The sequence below is a fragment of the Meriones unguiculatus genome, chromosome 10 (genome assembly GCF_030254825.1).
Source record: "Meriones unguiculatus strain TT.TT164.6M chromosome 10, Bangor_MerUng_6.1, whole genome shotgun sequence".
Lineage (NCBI taxonomy): Eukaryota > Metazoa > Chordata > Mammalia > Rodentia > Muridae > Meriones > Meriones unguiculatus.
This window is the reverse complement of record NC_083358.1, coordinates 30,843,048-30,865,121: the sequence shown is the minus strand read 5'-3', so window position 1 is coordinate 30,865,121 and position 22,074 is coordinate 30,843,048. Positions and strand designations below refer to the sequence as shown.

Below are 22,074 nucleotides of genomic sequence, written 5' to 3'. Positions count from 1 at the left end.
GTTTAAGTGAATAACCAAAGCTCTGTCAGGAGGAATATAGGAAAAACAGAGAAAAATAGCCCCAATTCTGCAAAGTTGGTCTAGAAAACAGAAGACAAAAACCCTTCTATATTCATCTCATTAAGTTAGTATAATTCTGATTTTTTTCTGATTTGCATAAACAGAAACTACAAAAAGCATTAGGAAGAGGAGGAAAACTGACCTGAGAAAAGAATAGAAACAGTACAAAGGTAAAAGTTTCTTTTAGATTTCTCCAGAAGAGAAGCATTGAGTTCACATGCAATAGAAATTAATGCAAATCACTTTGCGTATCATCTTATGATGTCATCTGCAAACTAAATGGCTACAAATGTCAATACTATAATTCAACCTAGGTTTGAAGATCAGAAACGAAAATATCACTGCTGAGAATAGGAGATAAGTGATGTCCTATCATAGAAAGAGAATAAATTATTTCTTTTGCTTTTTTATCCTGTTGAAATCTACAACAGATTAGATAGTGCTCACAAGCACAGCAGATGGCTATTTGCTTTTCTTAGTTCAATAATTCTAAGGCTAAGGTCTTCTGGAAATATTCTCACAGACACACATAAAATGTTTGTCCAAGAATCACTTAACCCAAACAAATATACCATTACAGCTATAAATCAGCTTATGAACATATATAAGGTAAAAGTATTTAAACAAAGATTACTAAACTGAATTTTAAATAGATGAAAAGAATTACATGGTGCTCACTTTGGTAGCACATATACAAAAATTAGTACAATATAAAGAAGATTAGCATTGCCTTAGGCAAGGATGACACACAAATTCATGAAGTTTTTCATACATTTTTCAGGTAAATGAATGGAACACCAAAATATCTTATTAAATAAAGTAACCCAGATCCAGAAAGACAAATGATATGTGTCCTCTCATCAGAGGTTCCTAACATCAAATCTTCAGATGGAAGCACATATTCAGGAGTAACTGCAGAAACCAAGAAAGTAATACAGACAACTGCCATGGTGGAAAGGCAATAGTGAGCAGAAAGAGGAATAACAGAACACAGGTGATCTGATTGTTTTTCATTAAGCTGGGTAAAGAGGGTCTCTAAATAGGGAGGGGATATAAACAGAGAAGAAAAGAAGGTAAAATTAAACCAAGTATTTCTGGAAAAGTCACAAGGAATTATGCTATTAACTACATAAAAATAAAAACTTAATTAATACACATGCACCCCCACACACATCGCCTATTGACTGACTATGCTCCCTTTAAGAGCCAAAGACATTTTTTGGAAGGGAGACTGTTGATGTCTGTTGCAATTTCCTTGGAGGATATAGGTCTATTAAATCTTTCTACCTGATCTTGACTTAATTTTGGTCGATGGAACCTATCAAGAAAATTTTCCATTTTTTTTTTAGATTTTCAAATGTTGTGGCATATAGGCTTTTGTAGTATGACCCAATGATTGTTTGGATTTCCTCAGTATCTGTAGTTATATCTCCCTTTTCATTTCTGATTTTGCTGATTTGGATAGTTTCTCTCAGCCTTTTAGTTAGTTTGACTAAGGGTTTGTCTATCTGCGTGACTTTCTCAAAACACCAGCTCTTGGTTTCATTGATTCTTTGAATAGTCTTATTTGTTTCTAATTGATTTATTTCAGCCCCGAGTTTGATTATTTCCAGCCTTCTGCTCTGCATGGTATTGGCATAGAATCAGAAAGGTAGATCAATGGAACCAAATAGAAGACCAAGAAATAAACCCACACACCTATGAACACTTGATTTTTGACAGAGAAGTCAAAACCATTCAATGGAAAAAAGACAGCATCTTCAACAAATGGTGCTTGTCCAACTGGATTTCTACATGCAGAAAAATGAAAATAGATCCATATTTATCACCCTGAACAAAACTAAAGTTCAAGTGGATCAAAGACCTCAACATAAAACCAGATACACTAAATCAGTTAGAAGAAAAAGTGGGGAACAGCCTAGAATTCATTGGCACAGGAGACAACTTCCTGAACAGAACACCAACAGCACAGGCTCTAAGATCAACAATCAATAAATAGGACCTCATGAAACTGAAAAGCTTCTGTAAAGCAAAGGATGCTTTTGTCAGAACAAAACGACAGCCTACAGACTGGGAAAAGATCTTCAACAACCCTATATCTGACAGAGGGCCGATATCCAGAATATATAAAGAACTAAAGAAGTTAAAAAGCAATAAATCAAGCAATCCAATTAAAAAATGGGGTAAGGAGTTAAACAGAAAATTCTCTGTAGAAGAATATAAAATGGCAGAGAAACACTTAAAGAGATGTTCAATTTCCTTAGCCATCAGAGAGATGAAAATCAAAACGGCCCTGAGATTTTACCTTACACCTATCAGAATGGCTAAGATCAAAAACTCAACTGATAACACATGCTGGAGAGGTTTTGGAGAAAGGGGAATCTTCTGACATTGCTGGAGGGAATGAAAACTTGTAAAACTACTTTAGAAATCAATCTGGCACCTTCTCAGACAATTAGGAATACTGCTTCCTCAAGATTCAGCTATACCACTCCTAGGAATATATTCAAAAGAAGCTTAAGTACAGAACAAGGACATTTGCTCTACCATGTTTGTAGTAGCTTTATTCTTAATAGCCAGAACCTGAAAACAACCCAGAGGTCCCTCAATGGAGGAATGGATACAGAAATTGTGGTACTTTTACACAATGAAATACTACTCAGCAATTAAAAACAAGGCAGTCATGAAATTTGCAGGCAAATGGTAGGATCTAGAAAAGATCATCCTGAGTGAGGTATCCCAGGAGCAGAAAGACACACATGGTATTTACTCACTTATAAGTGGATACTAGACATATAAGATAGGATAAACATACTAAAATCTGTATACCTAAAGAACACAAATGACATAAAGAAGATAAAGAAGAAAGATGACCCGGGGTAAAATGATCAATCCTTACTTAGAAAGACAAATGGGATGGACATTGGAAGTAGAAGAAAATAAGTAACAGGACAGGAGCCTACCACAGAGGGCCTCTGAAAGACTGTGCCTAGCAATGTATGGAAGCAGATTCTGAGACTCATAATCAAACCTTGGGCAGAGTTCAGGGAATCATATGAAAGAAGAGGGAGTTAATATGACCTAGAGAGGACAGGAGCTCCACAAGGACCAAATATATCAAGACAGAGGGTCTTCTATGAGACTGTTTCTCCAACCAAGGACCATGTATGGATATAACCTAGACCCTCTGCTTGGATGTAGCCCATGATAGCTCAGTATCCAAGTGGGTACCCTAGTAAGGGGAATAAGGACTATTTCTGGTATGAACTCAATGGCTGGCTCTTTGCTCTCCCTCTCACCCCCTCAAGGGAGGCACAGCCTACCTAGGGCACAGAGGAGGACATTGCAGCCATTCCTGAAGACACCTGATAAGGTAGGGTCAGATGGAGGAGGAGAAGGACCTCCCCTATCAGTGGACTTGGAAAGGGGCAGGGAGGAGATGAGGTAGGCAGGGTGGGATTGGGAGGGAATGAGGAAAGGGGATATGGCTGTAATACAAAGTAAATAACCTGTGATTAATATAAAAAAATAAAAATTATTTAAAAAAGAGCCAAAGACTATCCAAAAAAATAATATCCAATGCTAGGTATTAGAAACCCTCTTTTGAGTTGTTGGTCATAGTTGTCCAAAAGACTCTCAATACATTACATTCTGTTATGTTATCCTTGCTTGCATGCCTTACCAAGGCAGAAGGTAATTCTTTATTGCTGAAGACACCAAACACTTCAAATACAGAATCTAGAGGCCACTCATCTAGAACTGACTTAAATGCTTCCTTCTGGGTATTAGCTTCATGGTACCAGAAGTTGTCATGTAAGCTTCCAAAGTGGGAAAAAAGACCAAGGGTCTTACCCAGCTATGAAACCAATGAAGCAGAAGCAGAATCAGCATGCCACAGTAACCCTAAAGGTTCAGTAATGACACAGATATCTAGAGAGTAACAAATAGCTCTCTAATTAAACTTAAGATTCACTCAACAACAGAGAAGTTATGTCTGGTACTAAAAACCAAGCAAACTATCCAGGGCTAGTGAAGTCATGTATATTTGTGGGGACCCTCAACCACCACTTTATTACATCAGTATAACCCCTAATTATACTTTAAACATTTGTTCTTATACCTAAAGGTATGTGTAGCACTCTACTCTTTTTAAGGAGACTTCTCTTTTCAACATATGGAGACTATAACAGAAAGCTGAAAAAGCAATCAAAATACAGACTTGTGGAGCCCAATTCTCAACAAAATAACCTCACCTAAGGGTTAGAAAACATTGTAGATTCCAAAGGTATCACCACAGAATGGATCTGTGTGAATGATACAAAGGTTTACTTCAAAAAGAAATTTATAAAGAACTAGAGCTTTAGAGACACCATGAGATGGAATAAATTGTCACATCTCAATTTTGGCCAATTTTGAATTAATTATCAATTTTATGTGATATGTTAAGATTAGAGACAATTTGTAGATGTATAGGGCCAGCACCATTTGTTGACAATGCTTTCTTTTTTTTTTCCATTGTGTAGTGTGGAGAGCTGCTTGTTTGCCAGGCTGCTTTGTTATTGAGCTCTCAGCAAAAGACACATTTTCATCCTGTCCTTCACCTGGAGTCAGGGTTATGCAGGATGTTTTGCCAAGTTCACTTTCTTTTGTTTGTGTGAGGATCACACAGACAGGTAACCCCTTCATTGTACTGAGGTGTTTTTCTCTGACTATGAAAAGGGGTTGTGGAATAAACTGATGTGACAGTTTCTACTGGCAGCCCTCTCAAACAGATCCCACATGTAGTGTGCTGTTTTTTGTTTGTTTGTTTTAATTTTCTTTCAATCCTCACTACCCATTCAGGAACTGTTCAACTTTGCCAGCCGGCTCCAGCAGTGTGGTTTTGGTTTCTTTGTCAAAAATCAACTGTTTGGAGGTGTGTGGGATTACCTCTGGGTCTTTGATTCAAGTCCGTTTATCAACCTGTCTGTTTTATGCCAATGCCATGTAGGTTTTTTTTTTTTTGCTTGTTTTTTGTTTTTTGTTTTTTTTTGTTTGTTTTTTACTGTTGCTCTGTAGTATAGCTTGAAATCAAAGATAGTGATACCTCCAGAAGTTCTTTTGTTTTACAGGACTGTTTTAACTATCCTGGGTTTTTGTTTTTCTATATGAAGTTGAGAATTGCTCTTTCAAGGTTATGTAAAGAATTGTGTTGGCATTTTGATGGAATTGCATTGAATCTATAGATGACTTTTGGTAAAATGAACATTTTTACTGTTATTCCTACCAATCCATGAGTATGGGAGATATTTCCATCTTCTTCTTTTCTTTCTTCAGTTCCTTTATTCAGATACTTGAAGTTCTTGTCATGCAGGTGTTCCAATTAAAAAAAAATGTAGGGCAAGAAGCATGCCATAGTGATCAAATGTTTGCTTAGCAAGTATCAAACTCTGGATTCAAGCATGCAAAGTAGTAAATAAATATGTAAATCCATAAATAAATGTTTACAAAATTCTTAAAAGCAGTAGACTCTTCAGGGAGTATGGATTTTTCCAGCTGAAAAACATTCTTGTACAGACTTTAAGAAAGTATAAACAGGAGCCCAGAGAGGGAGAGAGAACTCTTCACTTTAGGATGCTCTTAAAATGAAGGTTTCAGAGAATGCTTCAAGAAGAGCACTTCAAGAAGGTTGTGGTAGCTGCTGTTGCAGCTGCTGTTGCTGGTGGTGGTAGTTCTTGTTGCTATTTTACTATTATTGGGTTGCTGGATTGCTAGACTGCTAGATTGTTGTTTGCTGGACTGTTGGAATCCTGATGACAAAGAGTGGAACCCCACCCACCAGGAAGCTAAGTCTAAAGAGGTCTACATCCCCTGTCTCTACTAACCTTCTTTCTCTCCTACCTAGAGTTGGAGTGGAAGATTGGAAGGGAAGTAGAGGTTCAAAGAACCACAAATAGAGTATGTTTTAAAAGTTCAAAGCCTACAACATCCCTTTTGGGACTGAATTCTCCAAAGTCTCATTCTTTCCATTTTTTGTTGTGGATCTCTGTATTAATTCATATCTTCTGTAAAAATAAGCTTCTCTGATATGGGTTAAACAAGACACTGACCTAAAGATATAGCAATATGTCATTTGGAATCATTACATCGGTATTTTTCTTTAGCAGAAAGGTAGCATGTGTTTTTTTCCAAAAGGCCTTTGAAATAGCTAGAATCGGACACCTGAAAACTTTAGCAATGTAAGGTATGAGTTTCATCTCACTGATTAGGCCTTAAATCAAAATTTAAAAGGATTTGATTGCTCCAATAACATTTGGACAACAACTGAACAAATACATTTTGAGGGTTTGTCACTGTTCTGTGTCACAGGGTTTGTAGCTAGAAGATACTGGTAACTACATTTCTTCTCTGGTAGCATGCACAGTAACCTCCAGTATTAGGAATACTATTCATTAGAGGTGAAGCCGCTGGTTAGGCACCAGTTCAACTTTTCTATGTTTGATGACATGAATATTATCTTGTGCAGTAGGGCCCTACAGTTGAGTTATGGAAAACAACCAAGAGCCTTGACAAATAGCCTGTGAAGTTTGAAGGGTTTTCATGGAGCCCCTTTGGCCAACTACTAAGCAAGTTGTAACTCAGTCTTGGCATTGAAGGTTTTGCTTGATACCATACTGTGTCTGAATGGGACATTATCTCCCTATTATTTGGTGATTTCCTTTAGATTCCTTTCCTATATTTATATACTTTAGGAAGCTTGTATACTATTTAGGTTTCGGCATGGTTTTTAAAAGGTCTGCAGCTTTAGTTGTCACTCACTATATTCCTTCCTTTACCCTTCTCTACACCCATCCACATTTAATCTCCCTATTCTAAATTATTCTGTTCCTTCATAAAGCTGTTCTATTTCTCCTTCTTAACAGATCCTTTCCTACCCCCTAGATTTTTATTTGGCATATAATCTTTGTGATTATTTGGATTGTAGCAACAAATTAAAACCTTTAAAAACTAGGTTATATCCATACATGGTCCTTGGTTGAATGTCAGTCTCAGAAAAGACCCTGTGCCCAGATATATTTGGTCCTTGTGGAGCTCCTATCCTTTCCCCATCAGACTAACTCCCCTTCTTTCCTAGAACCTCCACTCAGATGTAGCCTGTGGTAGCTCAGTAACCAATTGGTTTCCCAAAGTGAGGGGAACAGGGACTATTTCTAACAGGAACTCGATGACTGGCTCTTTGGTCTCCCCACCCCCGAAGGGAGGCGCAGTCCTGTTAGGCCACAGAGGAGGGCTTTGCAGCCAGTCCTGAAGATACCTGATAAATCAGGATCAGATGAATGGGGAGGAGGTCCCCCCCATCAGTGGACTTGGAAAGGGGCACGGGGGAGATGAGGGAGGGAGGGAGGGAGGGACTGGGAGGGAATGAGGGATCGGGACACGGCTGGGATACAGAGTTAATAAAATGTAACTGATAAAAAAAATTAAAAAAAATAAAAAAATAAAAAAAAAAACCTTAAAAACTTAAATTCTAAATAGGAAAAATACATACAACATTTATCTTTTTTCGGTCTGGGTTTTCTCACCCAGGGTGATTTTTTTTTCTAGTTCCATCCATTTAAACACAAATTTTATAAATTCAATGTTGCTTTTTGTTCTTTTATTATTATTATTATTATTATTTTACACTTTATTCACTTTGCATCCCCCCATAAGCCCCTCCCTCCTCCCCTCCCGATCCCACCCTCCCTCCGCCTTCTTCATGCATGCCCTTCCCCAAGTCCACTGATAGGGGAGGTCCTCCTCTCTTTCCTTCTGATCTTAGTCTATTAGATCACACCCGGAGTGGCTGCATTGTCATCTTCTGTGGCCTGGAAAGACTGCTCTCCCCTCAGGGGGAGGTGATCAAAGAGCAGGCTTATCAGATTGTATCGGAGGCAGTCCCTCTTTCCATTACTATGTAACCCACTTAGACACTAAACTGCCATGGATTACATCTGTGCAGGGGTTCTAGGTTATCACCATGCCTGGTACTTAGTTGGAGTATGGGTCTCTGGGAAGACCCCTGTGTTCAAATCTTCTAGTTCTGTTGCTCTCCTTGTGGGGTTCCTGTCCTCTCCATAACCTACTATTTCCCACTTCTTACATAAGATTCCATGCACTCTGCCCAACAGTTGGCCATAAAGTCTCAGCGTCTGCTTTGATAGTCTGCAGGGCAGAGCCTTTCAGAGGCCCTCTGTGGCAGGTTCCTAGGTTGTTTCCTGTTTTCTTCTTCTTCTGTCCATCCTCTTTGCCATTCGGGATGGGGATTGAGCGTTTTAGTCAGAGTCCTTTCTCTTGATTAGTTTCTTTAGATGTACAGATTTTAGGTTTCTCCTATAAGTCTATATGAGTGAGTATATACCATGTGTGTCTTTCTGCATCTGGGACAGCTCACTCAGGATCATCCTTTCCAGGTCTCACCAATTAGCTGCAGATTGCATGATTTCCTTATTTTTCATTGAAGAGTAATACTCCATTGTGTAGATGTACCACAATTTCTGCATCCACTCTTCAGTTGAGGTGCATCTGGGTTGTTTCCAGCTTCTGTCTATTACAAATAAGGCTGATACAAACATGGTTGAGCAAATGTCCTTATTGTGTACTTGAGCTTCTTTTGGATATATGCCTAGGAGTGGTATGGCTGGGTCTTGAGGAAGCACTATTCCTAGTTGTCTGAGAAAGTGCCAGATTGATTTCCAGAGTGGTTGTACAAGTTTACATTCCCACCAGCAGTGGAGAAGGGTTCCCCTTTCTCCACAACCTCTCCAACATGTATTGTCATTGAATTTTTCAGCTTGGCCATTCTGATGGGTGTAAGGTGAAATCTCAGGTGAAATGTTTCCATTTGCATTTCCCTAATGGCTAATGAGGTTGATCATTTCTTCAAGTGTTTCTCTGCCATTTGATATTCCTCTACAGAGAATTCTCTGTTTAGCTCTGTTCTCCATTTTTTTAATTGGATTACTTGGTTTGCTGCTCTTCAGCTTCTTTAGTTCTTTATATATACTGGATATGAGTCCTCTGTCAGATAAAGGGTTGGTGAAGATTTTTTCCCAATCGGTAGGCAGTAGCTTTGTTTTGATGATGGTGTCCTTTGATTTACAGAAGCTTTTCAGTTACATGAGGTCCCATTTATTGATTGTTGATCTTAGAGCCTGTGCTGTTGGTGTTCTGTTCAGGAAGTTATCCCCTTTGCCAATGAGTTCTATGGTATTCCCCACTTTTTTTTTCTACCCGATTTAATGTGTCTGGTTTTATGTTGAGGTCTTTGATCCACTTGGACTTCAGTTTTGTGCAGGGTGAAAAGTATGGATCTATTTTCATTTTTCTATACGTAGACATCCAGTTGGACCAGCACCATTTGTTGAAGATGCTATCTTTTTTCCATTGTATGGTTTTGGCATCTTTGTCAAAGATCAGGTGTCCATAAGTGTGTGGGTTTATTTCTGGGTCTTCTGTTCAGTTCCATTGATCCACCATTCTGTTTCTATGCCAGTACCATGCAGTTTTTATAACTGTTGCTCTATAGTACAGCTTAAGATCAGGGATGGAGATACCTCCAGAAGATCTTTTATTGTAGAGGATTGTTTTAGCAATTCTGGGTTTCTTGTTATTCCATACGAAGATGAGAATTTTTCTTTCCAGGTCTGTAAAGAATTGTGTTAGCAATTTGATGGGAATTGCATTAAATATATAGATTGCTTCTTGTAAGATGGCCATTTTTACTATGCTAATCCTGCCAAGCCATGAACATGGGAGATCTTTCCATCTTCTCATATCTTCTTCTAATTCTTTCTTCAGAGACTTGCAATTTTTTTCATACAAGTCTTTGACTTGCTTGGTTAGGGTTACACCAAGGTACTTTATGTCATTTATGGCTATTGTGAAGGGTGTTGTTTCCCTAATTTCTTTCTCAGCCCTTTTGTCTTTTGTATACAGGAGTGCTACTGATTTTTTTGAGATAATTTTGTATCAGGCCAGTTTGCTGAAGGTATTTATCAGTTGTAGGAGTTCCCTGGCAGAGTTTTTGCGGTTGCTCACGTATACTCAATGTTGTTTTAAAAACATTTTTGTTATTATTATTCATTACACTTTAGTCAATTTGTATCCAAGCTGTGGCACCCTCCCTTGTCTCCTCCCAATCCTATCTTCCCTCCCTCTTCTCCACTTATGCCCCTCCCCTAGTCTACTAATAGGGGAGGTCTTGCTCCCCTTCTATTTGACCCTAACCTATCAGAAAGAAGGGGGAAATAGAAAGACCTGGAGGGGACAGGAGCTCCAAATGGAAACCAACATAGTCAAAAGAATTGAGACCTGGAAGTCCTGCAGAGACATACTCCAACCAATGACAATGCATGGAGAGTACTTAAAACCCAGCCTCAGATGTAGCCTATAGACTCAGTCTACAATTGGTTCCCTAGTAAGGGGAGCAGGGGCTGTCTCTGGTATGAACTCAGTGGAAGGCTCTCTTTTTACCTTCCCCTGGCGGGTGCAGCCTTGCCAAGCCACCAAGAAAGACAATTTTAATGTTCTTAGCAGCTGAATATTCATCTATCAGTTGATAGATACTTAGGCTTTTTCCAAATTCTCACTAGTCTTAACACAGCAGCAGAAAACATGAAAAAGTGTGTCTTTGGCAGGGTGTACAGTCCTTTTGGTATATATCCAAAAGTGATACAGCTGAATTTTGAGGTATGTCCTTGGATTCCCCAAAACCCACCACACTCTTTTCCATGGTTTTAAATCTATTTTGTCAGCTATTTAAATTCTTATAACTGCTTTCTCCTTGGGTCCATTTGCTTAGCATGTCTTCTTTCATCCTGAAGTTATATCTGTCCTTGACAAAAAGACTTGTTTCTTTGATGCAGCAGAAAGCTGAATGCTGTTTTTTTTTTAGCCCAAACTGTTAGTCTCTGTCTTTTTATTGGATAATTGAGACCATTAATATTGTTATCAATGTTTGTTAGCAGTGTTAGCAGTGTTTATTGATTCCTGTTATTTTGTTGTTATGGTATAGGTTTTATCCCCTCTTTGGATTTATGAGGCTGGTATTATTTACTCCTTATGTTTTGATATGTTGTATGTAACTTCTTCAGACTGAAATTTTTCTTCTAGTGTCTTTTGTAGTGGTGGGTTGATAGATATTTAAATTTGCTTTCATCATTGAATCATTTTCTTTTGGCATTAATTATAGTTGGTAATTTTGCTGGGTATAGTTCTTTAGGCTAGTATATGTGCTTGTCTTAGAGGTTGTAGAAGAACCATTCAGGCACTTCTGGCATTTAGAGCTTCCATTGAGAGGTCAGGTGTTACTCTACCTTTAAATGTGTCATGGTCTTTTTCTCTTGCAGCTCCTTTTATTGTTCTGTACTTTTAGTGTTTTGTTTATTATGTGTTAAGAAAATTTTTCTTTTTGGTCCTGTCTGGTGTTCTAGTACCTAGTACTTTGAAAGGCACCATTTTAATGTAATTGGGGAAATTTTCTTCTATGATTTTGTTAGAAATATTTACAGAAACCTGGGTTTCTTCTCCTTTCTCTGTCTCTACTATTTGCAGATGTAGCTTTGATCTTTTCATAGTGTCCCAGATTTTTTTTTGATATTTTGTGTCTGAATCTTTTTCTATTTAAAATTTTCTTTGACTGAGCTATTTATTTTTTTAACTTGTTTTCAAAACCTGAAGCTCTCTCTCTTACATGTCTTATAATTTGTTGGTGAGGCTCTCCTCTGAGGTTTTTTGTTTGACATTCAGAATTTTAAATAAATTTATTCATTTTACCTCCCGATTACAGCCCCCTCCTTCTCCTTCCAGTCTCATCCTCTCACCCTCTTCCCCTTCCCACTTTCTTTCTACTCAGAAAAGGGACCCCTCTTACAAAACCACCCCAGCTCATTAAGTCACATCAGGACATAGTACATCCTCTTCTTTTGAGGCAGGCAAGGCAGCTCAGGTAGCACACGTTGGTAGGCATGGTAGATTTTGGGTCAAAGGTTTTGTGAGTGGGCTGGTGTCCCCTTTCTTCCACTGCTGTCCCACCTGGTTAGGAAATAATCCCTTCAGTCTCTGTTTCCCCAGCTAGGAGTCTCAGCTAGAGTCATCCCCCTGGCATCCTAAGTTTTTTGTTATGTTTTATTTCAGTTTGGGATTTTAGAAATTCTATATCTACTTTCATATCTTGAAATGCTTATTGATTTATTTAACTAGTTTTTTTGTTTTTATTTTTTGTTTGTTTGTTTGCATGCTCTTCATTAAGGCACTTATTTGTATCCCATTTTAAGTCTTTGAGCATGTTCATAATTGCTGTTACAGTCCTTGTCTTGTGACTCAGCTAAATTTTATTTCTCAGGGCCCTTTGCAATACAGTTACTGGCTTCTGGAGGAGACATTTTGAATTTGGATATTTATGCTTGTGTCTTGGCTCTGGGATCTAGGTATTTGGGTGGTTGAATTGTTTCTTGGTGAAGATGTTTGATCTTGCTTTTGTTGAATGAGTAGTTTATTCTTTTGTTGCTGTTACCCACTCTGGATCCTAGGCAAGCACAGTGGCTTCAGAAGCCCTGATAAAAGTAAGGTAAGGGTACCTCTGTGGGTTGGTGGCTGACACATTGGGATGAAGATGGGTTAGGAAGAAAGATTAAGATCAGTGGGAAAGAATTAGGGAGACCAGGGTTCCCACCAAGACAGAGTTCCCAGGGAGTGGAGATAGGACAGGAGGATGGACTACTGCAAACTAAGAGTAAGAGTAATTTTGGAGAGACCAGAATGAAGGACAGAAATTTGCCTACCTGAGTCTCACACCTAGTGTGGCCACTAGGGGTCTCTGGTGAAAAGTGTTTCTGTATGGATGGAGATGGAGTATGAGGGCAGGCTGAGCAGTTTGACAAAAACTAGCTGAAGGGACCCTGAATCAGCACCAAGAGGTAAGGTAAAGTCTCCAGAAAATGGAGATAGAGTGGAAGGAGTAGCTCCTGTAGGAAGGTTGCAAATGACTAAAAGTAAATCTGAACAGACTGGAATAAAAGGGTCCCATTTATGAGTCTCCATGTTAGTAAAACAAAGAACTTTCTTCTTTATCTTTGTTTTCCTTCATGATTGATTAGCATGTCTTAAACATAATTATTATTAAGCATGAGTTAAAGAAACTCAGAGGTATTTCTCCCTGTGGGCCACCTCTCTTTTCACTTCTTGGTCTTTCTACCTCATAGCTGAGACTACAGAATTTGCCAGTTTTCATTCACAGCTTTGAGTGATTTAGAAGTCTGTTTTACATTTCAGTTTTGTCTGAACCCATATGGCAAAGTCAAAACTCCAAACAAATCTGATAAATCCCATCTTGTGCTAGCCATTCCCTGTGGCTCAGTAAAGCTCTCTGAGCTTCTGTATTGCTCAATTCTTCCTTGTTCCATGGCCATCTGTATCTGCAACTTCAGGCTTGGATGGGTCTCACAGTGGACTCTGACACATGGATGGAAAGAGTTCTCTATTTTCTTCAATTACAGTGAGCTTAAAAACTCAGAATATGCAAAATACACTGAAAACAGTCTCCAGAGCACTGGGGTTGCATCCTACATTAACATAGGCATTCTCATCTATGAGAAATCACATTTGGACTTTGTGAGATTCAGAGTTCAACAGCTGCCATCTATGAGTCATTAACTAGTAACCAATATGACCTAGAGTAAGGTGTGTTAAATTCTCCAAGCAACTATTTGAACTAAACACTGCTATTATCATCACCTAAATTTTCAACTTAGTCCCTTTCTTTAGCAAAGTTTTGACCACTCAATAGTTAATTATTCCTTTTCACAGGTACAGTACATGTTGGCATTTATGGAAGCACAGGCAAAAACATGTAGGTAGAGCTGATTTTATGTTTGAGTTGGTTCTTGATGAATGAGTGGGATTTGAACAGACAGAACATGATGGAAAGAACATTTTGTTTTAAGAGATCATTTTGTCTAAAAACCCAAAGGAACTTGTAAATGAATGATTTATTTAGACAGCAATGTGGTAAAATGTCTGGCTGAACAACAGTATGAAAAGGCATTAGCCACTGGGGATTCATTTCTCTTATTTCCTTTTCTTGAAAGGTTTTGAAAATGAAATATTATGGTTTTTTTTCTCATTGGCATTCAAATAAACAATAAAAGAAAGGCAAAATGATGAAGGAAAGAAACCTGACCAAAGTAAGGAAAGTCAAGGAAACTGAATAGATTGGAGGTGTCTCTGCAAAAAGTAGTCCACATAGCCCCCAGGTTTTTCCCTAATTCCTCTCAAAGACAAGTCACAACTCAACACTAATCCATTCAGCCTTCAACAAGGCCCAGTTGTGTAACTGATTCTATTTATTTGTTTGTTTGTTTGTTTATATCCCCAAAGGAGGTCCCCTCCTGCCTCTCCTTCTGGTCTCATCCTCCCTTCCTCTTCACATATCTTCCTTCTCCCCCTTTGGAAAGGGGAGCTACCCCCAACCCCACATCCCAGCACAAGTCCTATCAGGACTGAGTGCATCCTCTACCATGGTGGCCTGACAAGGTAGCCCCCAGGATGAAATGATCAACAAGCATGTAGGATACTTCTTGTCAGAGACAGCCCTCATTCCCCCTTAGTAGGGAAACCACATGAAGACCAAGCTGTCTATTGGGTACATTTGTGTAGGATGCCTAGGTCCAATCTATACATGGTCCTTGGTTGATGTGTCATTCTCTGAAAGCCAACTTGGGCCTAGGCTAGTTGGCTCTGTTGGTCTTCTTGTGGAGCTCCTGTCTCTCTGGGTCTTTTTATTCTTCCTCCTACTCTTGCTCAAGACTCCATGCATTGTGCCCAATGCTTGGCTGTGTCAGCGTCTGTTTTGATTTTTTGCTGGGTGGGGGTCTCTCAGAGGACAGCCATGCTAGGCTCCCATGTATAAGCATAGCAGAGCATTGTTAATAGTGTCAGGGTTTGACTCTCTGCCTGGGTGTGACCAGGCATTGGATGGACATTCCCTCAATCTCTGCTCTATCTTTATCTCTGCACATCTTGTAGGCATGGTAGATTTCTAGTCAAAGTTTTTGTGGGTGGGTTGGTAGTGTCCTCCCTCTACTAGGAGTCCTGTCTAGTTGGAGAATGGCCTCTTCAGTCTCTATGTCCCTCAGCTAGCATGGAGTCTCCACTAAAGTTGCCTCCATAGTCTCTCAGGAGCCTGCACTGTCATGGGTCTCCAGTCTGTCCCAGAGATTTTCCAGGCCACAGTTTCTCTTCTCTCTGCAAGCCCTATGTCCTCCAGCCCCCTTCTCCCCACATCAGTTCCCCACCCTCATTTCTTTCATGACTCTGCTCCTATCCTGTTGTCTCTCTTTGAGCACTTCACCTATATATTCTATTTCCCCTTCCCAGTGAGATCCATGAATCCTCCCTTGGTCCCTCATTATTTAGCTTCTTTTGGCCAGTCAATTGTAGAATGTTTATGTTGTACCATATGGTACATAAGCTAACATTCACTTATAAGTGAGTATATACCATATATGTCTTTCTGGGACTGAGTTACCCCACTCAGGTGATCTGTTCTAGTTCCATATATTTGCCTGCAAATTTTCATGATTTCCTTGTTTTTAATAGCTGAGTAGTATTCCATGGTATAAATGTACCACAGTTTCTTTATCCATTCTTTAATTGATGTATATCTGGATTGTTTCCAGATTCTGGCTATTACAAATAAAGTTGCTATGATCATAGTTGAACAAATGTTTTTTGTTGTATGATAAAATATCTATTGGGTATATGTCCAGGAGTCTTACAGCTGGGTCTTAAGGTAGACCTATTTCCAATTTTCTGAGAAACCCCCAGATTGATTTTCACAGTGTTGATGCAAGTCGCACTCCCGTTAGCAATGGGGGCGGGTTGCTCTTCCTTCACATCATTACCAGCATGTGCTGTCATTCTAATGGGTGTAAGATAGAATCTCAGAGTCACTGTGATTCACATTTCCCTGATGATTAATGATGTTGAACATTCCTTTAGTGTTTTTTTGGCCATTCAATTCCTCTGTTGAGAATTTTCTATTTTAGCTCTGTACCCATTTTTTAATTGGATTATTTGGCTTGTTGGTGTTTAGTTTCTTGAGTTCTTTATATATTTTGGAAATTAGTCCTTTGTCAGATGCTGGGTTGGTGAAGTATTTTTTCCCCAAACTGTAGGCATTGTTTTGTTCTGTTGACAATGTCCTTTGCCTTACAAAAGCTTTTCAGTTTCACAAAGTCCCATTCATTAATTGTTCACCTTGGAGCCTGAGCTGTTGGTGTTCTGTTCAGCAAGTTGTCTCCTGTGCCAATAAGTTTAAGGTTCTTCTTCTCCACTTTCTCTTCTAATAGATTTGGTGTCTCTAGTTTTTTGTTAAGGTCCTTGATCCACTTGCACTTGAGTGTTGTGCATGGTGATAAATATGAATAGACCAGCACCATTTATGGAAGAGGTTATCATTTTTCCATTGTTTGGTTTTGGCTTCTTTATCAAAAATCAAGCGTGCATAGATGTGTGGATTTATTTCTAGGATTTCAGTTCAATTCCATTGATCCACCAGTCTGTTTCCATGCCAGTACATGCAGTTTTACCGCTGTTGGTCTGAAGTACAGCTTAAAATTGAGGCTAGAGATACCTCCAGAAGTTCTTTTATTGTACAGGTTTGTTTTAGCTATTCTGTTTTTTTGTTTGTTTTGTTTTTCAATATGTTGAGAATTGTTCTTTCAAGACCTGTAAAGAATTGTGTTGGTATTTTGATGGAAATTGCACTGAATCTGTAGATGACTTTTGGTAAGATAGCTATTTTTACTATGTTAATCCTACCAACCCATGAGCATGGGAAATCTTTCCATCTTCTGATATCTTCTTCAATTTCTTTCTTCAGAGATTTGAAGTTCCTGTCATACAAGTCTGTCACTTCCTTGGTTAGAGTAACACTAAGATACTTTATATTATTCATGACTATTGTTTTCTTTCACTAACTTCTTTCTCAGCCCATTTGTGGCTTATATACATGAGGGCTACTGATTTTAATACACCATATAAACAAAACAAAACAAAACATAATCGTTTCATTAGATATAAAAAAAAATTTGACAAAATTCAACCCCCATTCATGTTCAAAGTTTTGGAGAGGTCAGGGATACAGGGCACATACTAAACATGGTAAAGTCAATATATAAAAAGCCAATAGTCAACATCATGTTCATCAAGTTAAATGGGGAAACGCTTAAAACAATTCCACTGAAATCAAGGTCAAGAAAAGACTGCCCACTCTCTTTGAAATCTCTTCAATACAGTGCTTGAAGTCCTAGCTAGACCAATAACACAACTAAAGGAAATCAAGGGGATACAAACTGGAAATGAAGAAGTCAAAGTATCACTAGTCTCAAAAGATATGATAGTATGCATAAATTACCCCAAAAATTCTACGAAAGAGCTTCTGCAGCTGATAAACCCTTCAGAAAAGTAGATGGATACAAACTGAACTCCAGAAAAACAAAATCAGTGTAACTGGTTCTTTAGACAAGTTTTTTGTAGTGGATTATCTTCACTAGGAGAGTTCTACATTGGAGATAGATTTTGATTTGGAAAGAAAGGTTTATGATAAATAGGAAGACAACTTTAGATCTAAGTTTGAATGGCCTTACAAGACAAAATGTTCTAGACTGTATTCTCTAAGTGACAGAATTGACATGTGAAATGATAAGATTCCCTGGCAACACTATCCAAGATGCATTAAAGAGGCATCAGAGAGAGGGACACCAGGCAGGTCTTCTCAGACTAATTGGATAAGGGTGAGCATGAGCTTCAAGCTCATTAATATGCTTTGCTCTCTATTAGGCTTTATGTTCTGTGGCTCATTAATTCCCTGTTGCTATAGCCTTAGGCTGTGTTTCTTTCTCACCGGGTTCATGGGGTAAGGATTTTCCTCTCTCTTAAAACCATATCAAGCATCCAGCCCCACTGGCCTGTGCAGCATTTGCAAATTTCTTTTACAGCACTTATGACCCATGAGTCCAGTTTCAATTTTAAATGTTAACTTTAAAGCTGAGAAGAACATAATTAACTATGATTAGACCTGGCTTAGTTGGTCACAACTACTTCTGAGACTTTCTACAACAAAGACTTAGCTTCTTTATTACATCTCTAATGTTATTTCTCCAGAGAACTGGACTGTGTTGATTTTAACATTTGCTTTATAAGTAAATATTTTTGGTGGAAAGAGATAGCCTAATCCAAGGCAAGATCTTAGTCATTTTCTTATTATTACTGGCTCCTAATTTGAAATTATTTATGAAATGCTTACATCTCCTGCTATATATTTATAAACATGTGAAGGAAAAAATAAAAATATAAAGTAGATGACATCAAGCAAGTGAAAATGTCAAAAATGTGAAAAGGTCAAAACGAATTTGACTTACCAGAGCATCACAAAAACCTGTAGCCTCTTCTGTGATGATCTTTGAATTAGTCTATCAACTTCCTTTTTAAATTTTTACCTTATTTGTGTGTGTGCATGTGTGATGGTGTGCACATATCAGAGTGCACATACACAGATCAGAGGTCAATTGGAAAGAATCAGTTTTTTAAATGTGAGATCCAGGGATTGAACTCAGATCTTCATACCTACCTGAAAGTGCATTCACCCTCAGAGCAATCTCTGTTCTAGGTTTTCTATTGATTTACATAACAAAGAAATAGGTTTTGAAACATAGTTTAAATTTTTTTACATTTATTTATTTATTTAAAATTTATTGACTTTGTATCCCAGCTGTAGCCCCTCCCTCATCCCCTTTCCAATCCTGCCCTCCCTCCCTTTTCTTCTCCCATGACCCTCCCCAGTCCACTGATAGGGGAGGTCCTCCTCCCCTTCCCTCTGACCCTAGCCTGTCAGGTCTCATCAGGACTGGCTGCATTGTCTTCCTCTGTGGCTTGGTAAGGCTGCTTCCCTCTCAGGTGGAGGTGATCAAAGAGCAAGCCACTGAGTTCATGTCAGAAACAGCCCCTGATCTCCTTACTAGAGAACACACTTTAGCTCCCATGGGCTACATCTGTGCAGGGGTTCTAGGTTATCGCCATGCATGGTTCTTGGTTGGAGTATCAGTCTCAGAAAAGACCCCTGAGCTCAGATTTTTGAGTTCTGTTGCTTCCTTGTGAAACTCCAGGTCTTTCATCTCTCCCTTCTTTCATAAAGATTCCCTACACTCTGCCCAAAATTTGGCTATGAGTCTCAGCATCTGCATCAATACCCTGATAGGTAGAGTCTTTCACAGGCTCTCTGTGATAAGTTCCTGTCCTGTTCCCTGTTTAATCCCTATGCTGACGTCCATCCCATTGGCCTTTCTGAATGAGGATTGATCATCTTACCCAAGGACTTCCTTCTTGCTTAGTTTCTTTAGGTTTATAGATTTTAGTATGTTTATCCTATATTGTATGTTTATTATCCACTTATATACCATGTGTGTCTTTCTGTTTCTGGGATACCTCACTGTGGAAGATCTTTTCTAGTTCCCACCATTTGTCTGCAAATTTCATGATTTCCTTGTTTTTAATTGCTGAGTAGTATTCCATTGTTCCACAATTTCTGTATCCATTCCTCAGCTGAGGGACATCTGGGTTGTTTCTAGCTTCTGGCTATTACAGATAAAGCTGCTATGAACATGGTTGAGCAAATGTCTTTGTTATATACTTGAGCATATTTTTGATATATGCCTAGGAGTGGTACAGCTGGAACAGAATGGTGCATCAATGGAATCGAATAGAAGACCCAGAATTAAACCCACACAACTATGAATATTTGGTTTTTAAAACATATTTTTAACCTCAATGGTGTTGTCTCCATATAATCTTATAGGCATGATTGGAACCAAGCACATGTTTGTTAAATTATGCCATGTTAGGTCAAGTTTCTGTTTCCTATATACCACCAAGGCAAAATATATGTAAAACAAATCACTGAGGAATAAGTAAACTAATTTATGATTCAACAACAATAAGTGATTCATTTATGTTGGGATACTATAAAAATATTAACTTAGACATTATAGTATTTTATAACTTTTTAATCTGTCAACTGTAACTTCATTTGAGTCAATTAAATGCCAAATCATTTTGTATTTGAAAAGTTAAGTGGAAACTGTTTTCAGAAAATAATCAAGGCAGAAAAGACTTTATGATCACTGAGCCTGGTGATTATCAAACATTGGAAGCTGAGGAAATGGATGGCAGATGGGTGGAGCACAAGAGGACAGAGCAATGTTAAGAACTTTGCAAATGGCTCTTCCAACTTACAGAACATGTAATTTGGATCCCATCCAAGAGAAGGTTAAAAATGAGTTTCATTCCTAGCTTTCTCTACTGAGCATTTTCAGCATGTTTGCCTCAGAATTTCAGTTATTTACCACAGGTGTGTCAGTAATTATGATACATTATAAACATTTACACTGTATAATGGCCCTCAACTTCTTCCACCTGTGACCTGGTATCTGCATACCAAGCAGTCATGCAAAGCTGGAAGAAGTAGAGGTTGCTAACTTATGGGGGAAGAGTTTATTTCTTTCTCTTTTCTAATATGCCATTCTTGGGGAATTAATGTTTCCCTAGAGACTATTTTTTTTTCCTTACGGTTTTCTACATTGCTTCACTTAAATGCATCTTTTAACCTTAAAATATTAACAATTTTAAACCTCTCTAAATGACACACATGCTTCACTGTCTTCTTAAAGGAACTTAAGGTAACTGTACATTTATTTTCAGAATGGTCCAGAGCTTATTTTATTGATAATAAGACCACAATAAAAAAAAAATGATTCCCATCAGTGAGTATTAACATTTCAAAAGGAGACTATCTATGCCAAATAGTCTTATATGTCTCTGTCTTGTGAACTCCTTACTTCTGAACTGTTTAAAATAAAAATGATAAAACTTCCACATTATAGGTACAAACATTTCAAGGTGTTTTATATAGCCATCCATGTTGCCACACTAAGTGTTAATCTCCACATTGTCACCTTTATAATGGACATCAATTACTTTTTTTTTTTTTTTGAAGCCTGGTATCATGAGCCTACTCTGGTCTCAAACTTGAATATGAAGATGACCCAGGACTTTCATCTTCCTGCCTCCATCTAAAGTTCTGGGACTAAAATAACATACAGTTTACAAGTTATGGCACTGGATATCAAACTTAGAACTTTTGTGCACACTACTCAGACTCTACCAACTGAGCTACATACATCTCCAGGCCCCAAATTATCTTAAATTGTGCTGGGTACACAGCAACAGGACTGATGACATTCATGACCCCAGCTTATATCCAGTACCTAATAATCCTTTGGGAATTCTTTGAAAAACTTAATCTCAACTAAGAGCTTTATTTTCCTTTCCATTGCTTGTGAGGTAGTCATTATTAACACAGGAGAAAATAACAGTTCAAAAATTTCCAGAGAGTTAACAATGCGATGTTCACAGAGAAGACACACAAGCAACTACAAGAAACAACAAAATATTCTTTGGATGGAAATGTATGAAAGCATCTGTCACATGCATAAATGAACTAAAATGAATATTTCTAAACAAAAGAACTCAAAACCCACACAGGAAATTCCCTAGACACAGGAAATTTGCATCTAAAGCAAAATAATTGGAAATGGTTTTAAAAAATATTATTCTTTTCTTTAATTCTAGGCTGTTTATGCTAACTACTATTTAATTCAACCAAAAAGAGTGAAGAAATAGATGTGATGTGAAGGAAAGATGAAGGCAACAAGAAAGTCATAGCACAACTGGCCAGGTGTCGAAGATGAGGACGCTACTGAACAATTTCAGAGACCAAGACAAAGCTGTTTTGGCATACTAAAATCGGTACACCTAAGGAATTTGGGAAAGAAGGAGGACCCTGGGTAAGATGATCAATCCACACTCAGATAGGCAAACAGAAGGGACATCAAAAGAGAGAGAAAATGGGGAACAGGACAGGAACCTACCACAGAG

At 38.3% G+C, this 22,074-nt stretch overlaps 1 non-coding gene across 1 annotated transcript; it reads left to right on the top strand.

Annotated features, from left to right (window-relative positions):
- The first annotated feature begins 730 nt into the window (after positions 1 to 730).
- LOC132646135 (U6 spliceosomal RNA) lies at positions 731 to 836 on the top strand. The gene has a single exon (XR_009584265.1). It is a non-coding gene; the product is annotated as a U6 spliceosomal RNA (small nuclear RNA).
- The last annotated feature ends 21,238 nt before the right edge of the window (positions 837 to 22,074 follow it).